At 38.8% G+C, this 4127-nt stretch overlaps 1 pseudogene; it reads right to left on the reverse strand.

Moving 5' to 3' along the window:
• Positions 1-2910: 2910 nt before the first annotated feature.
• Positions 2911-3656, reverse strand: LOC121421522 (annotated as a pseudogene).
• Positions 3657-4127: the final 471 nt, after the last annotated feature.

The following is a 4127-nucleotide window of genomic DNA, read 5'->3' on the forward strand; positions in this document are numbered from 1 at the left end:
AAAAATTCCAACCCACTCTACCATTTATTCAAACTCGGGGTCATATTTGTCATACGTGTACTTTGCAGCACTGCAGAGTAAAGTATTTTTAAATTGGAGAGGTATTTATAAAAATGCTAGATAGAACAATTCCAGTTTATTAGCTTCATAAAATAACACATCGGATCTGCAGTTAGAATGCAGATGAAAAAAATCAGCTCATTACTACAGCTAATTAATCACCTGTTAATCCATTGTGACTTCAGCGCCGGTGAGCAAACAAACATTCCTGGAATGTCCTTAAATCTTATGTGGACAAAGTGACTTTCAAATTTTTGTGAAAACCTTGTTTTGCTCTGGAAAATGTGCCAAGCCTCCCCCTTTGGAAATTCCTGAATCCACTGTTGAATGTGCAGACTAAAAGGACAAGACCACCCCTACATAAAGGTGATTTGAATAGGAAAAAAAATCAACCTACATGTACATGTTACATTGAAAGTTTCATCAAAAGTGGATGTAAGATAAGTTATGACATGACATAGATTGGTACTTCACTGTTATTTTTCTCTATTGATTCAAATAAAAAAAAATCCTTGGTGGACGCGACCTTAGAATCTTTAATTCATTTATTTGAATTGCTACAGAACCAACAAAAATGATTTTTTTTATTAATTTAGCTAAATAAGTTCATTAATACATTTCCTGTACTTACCGCATAAGGCTCTGGGCCTTCAGATAGAACCATTTCTGACAGGTCACTGTCTTGCTGATCCATCTGATCAGATATATCAGCATCATGACCACGATCACTTGTCAAGTCTTGGTCGATTTCAACATTCTGGGAAGTAGATGGAATGCTCTGTAGGATCTAACATTTCGATAAAATGAAATAACAGTTATACAGAACAAATGCACATGTTAATTGAGCCAAGCAATAATCATTTTAAAAGTCTGAATCTGTGAAATCAAAAAGTTGAAAAAAAATTAGAGTTACATGTATATGAACTTTGTGAAATCATTAAATCTTAACTGAAAATTAATTTCATGAAAAGAAAAAAAACCATCACACTGAAGACCGCCAACACAGGGCATGCTCATTTCTCTGCAAAAAATATATCTTGCAGAATTTTTTGGCACATATTTTCTATTCTGAATACAAAGAGGCATTTTGGTGCCCCCTCAATATTTGCAAAACATACAGTATACAGTGTAATAAAAAAAAAATACATAACCTTTTTTGAAATTTGTACCAATGTTTTTTTCAGCCTCTCTTCTCATGTGTACATTGCTTGTGGTGTACAAAGCCAATGGAATGCCTTGCTGCCTTCTATTTCTTAAAATCTCTTAAATTTTCGCATCAATAATACGATCACTATTAAAAACAAGACAGCAGCAACAACCGCTGCTGCACAGTACACAGAAGAGATCAATGTCCAAGAGTACTTGTTAAAGTTGTTGTAGGCCACTAAATTTGATATTGATTTCACGTTCATGATGCCAAAATGCAAATAGTCAAGTGAAATTTTAACTAGGCATCTAGGTACATTTACATTTACAGTAGATAGTAGAGTCTCTATTTCCATTCAATTTGTGTGAAATGAACTGCCAGGTAGGTGCATCAAATCATAGTACATGGATTTCGACTTGAATTTTGAAGTTGATTACGGTAGTTTATAGAAGCTTGCTTGTAGTTGTATTGCAAGTTTGGTACAGTATCAATGTTCTTATTTTCTTTTTATTATTTTATTAAATTACAAAGTTGCCATTCTTACATCATATACTAGTAGTAGCTGTTAGTCCCCTAGCCTAGCGTTTACATTCTTTCTTTGTACAGCAGTTGCACTTCGATTGCCCGGCCTTCGCTCTCATTCATCACTGAGCTGAGCTTGCACTGCTGCATGCTGCGATGGTGGCAATCATCACTGCACTGGGTCGCGCTCCCCTGGCCTGACCGTACCCCATAGAGTTAAATAAGTACGCCGTACCCCGGGCGGATACGTAACTGGCCAGCGCCGGCTGGCTCGCGCTCGCGGGAAAAAAAAGTTGTGGTAGTCATGGCACTGCGACTGTACAACGCCAAGCCAAGCAAAGCAAGCTTGAATGTAGAGCGATCGGAAAATATAAAAAAAAATGCTTACCCCTTTTCTTGTCAATTCTTGGTAACAGCGTTTGGCTTAGGAATTGGCCGATGGACAAACAACGTGGGTACGGCGTCAGACTTTAGTAACTTCCTTTTGGGGGTATATCCCATTACTTTCGCTCGTATGTCCTCCTAAAAGCATTGCGGCTCAAAATGGTCCTCACAGACAACTCTACTCTGGACATATTTGTATGTTTTTTTACGTTAAATTTGTCCGTACCAATGTTGTTTATCCATATTGCACATCTCTCCCTATCTGTGACGGGATTTGGAATCGAAAAAAAACTGTGATTCGGATGTTCTCCTTGCTTTTTCGAGCAGCCAAACGCTTAGCACATCGGCATGATTGGTTTTTCGGCTGCAAGAGGTAGATGAAGGCATCGACGGCGAGGGAGGCACCGCTTCCCGGCCCCGCGCTGTTCGCCCACAGAGACGGACATGCGCAGTAACACAAAAAGTAATGTGAGTGGTATACGTCACACGGTCACGTGATCAAAATAGAATCGAGATGGAAATATAATTGTTTTGCTCAAAAAATACACAATTTCAAAAAATAACCATGCAGCAACCATTGAGAGTTAAAGCAAGATTTTTGTTTTGTTTGAATCAGTGATTTTTAAAGAAAATAATATGAAACTCTGATTCTGGGGTGGACTTGTCCTTTAAGGAGTGCATTTTCAGAATATGGAAATTACGTGTTTAGGGTGCTTTTCGAGACCCCATGGTCGCACATGGTATCCATTCGTGAATGGAAGTGGCCCCTGGGAATTTTCAGCGTTATTCATGTTTGATTTTTCTCTTTTTATTCAAATCAACCTTTTTTCTGGGGTGGACTTGACCTTTAACTTTCGCAATGATTAATGAGGATGAGTGACAGCGTAGTGCGCTTTTCTGCATTTTCCGTTAACAGCATTCCTCAGTTGTTGTTTTTTTCGTCACCAGAGAAGTCTCCTGGGAACTGAATATCGGCTTGAGCAGCTATAGCACGGAAAATGTAATCTCGCCTAAGGGCTTTCTTGCATGCATCACCATTAAAACTATATGTGGCCAATTCCTCCTTTGAGTAAAACTCCGAGAGGAGTTTCACCACCAACTCTCTTCCGTTGTTGCAACGCTCAAACACCTGCAGATATTTAGCCTTGGTCATGTAAGCATTGGCGTCCTGAGTACCTATGCTGATACTGTCGTCATCCAACTTGCAGTGATAAACGGGCTCTGGTTTCTGTTTTGTTCCACTAGGGACGTGAGTGGGAGAAGTATTTGCCTTCAATTCTTCCAATGTATTGATAGTTTTTGTTCGATTGCTCAAAATTAGCTTGTTCTGGCTGTAAATGCTGTCGAGCTTCTGGAGGGCGCATTGGGAGCTGGACTGTGAGTTGGACTGTGAGTGGTCATAATGTTCTGATTCTGAAGTGTCATGTGTGGCGAACAAAGACTCGTCCAACATGCTCAGTAGAGCATCATAATCCAATGCAGCTCCATCAGTTGCTTTGAGCTGTAAGATGAATTGAAAAATGTATACCTTTATATCCTCTATATCCTATGTATCATTAATTAATGAGTCGAAACAGCAGTTTCATTATTATTTTTACATTTCGATTGTACTTTATTTTCGTTATACAAATGCTTTGCCCTCCGTTTAAATTCTATATATTTTTCTTTCAACTTGCCAAGAACCTTCCTTGAATCAAGGAACTCTTCCATTGATTCTTTTAGTTCATCCTCTACCTCTTTCAATTTTCTTTTGGTAGGAAATCCCGATTGATGAGGGAGTTTTAGTCCATAAGTTGTGCCTGTCCACTTCTACAAAAGGGCAGCTTTTGTAGTTTGTGTCCCATTGTAAAGCGGTTCATTGAAGTTCTCCAAGAAAGGCACATCTCTTTCTTCATCAGAATCATGGTCACTGGACTCTCCTTCGCTATCTTGTAACACATCCTCATCTTTGGATATGTTCCCTACATAACTGCCAGCTAAAATACTGCTCTGCTCATCTATACATTTATATTTG

Source organism: Lytechinus variegatus, chromosome 1 (assembly GCF_018143015.1).
Source record: "Lytechinus variegatus isolate NC3 chromosome 1, Lvar_3.0, whole genome shotgun sequence".
NCBI classification, from domain to species: Eukaryota; Metazoa; Echinodermata; class Echinoidea; order Temnopleuroida; family Toxopneustidae; genus Lytechinus; species Lytechinus variegatus.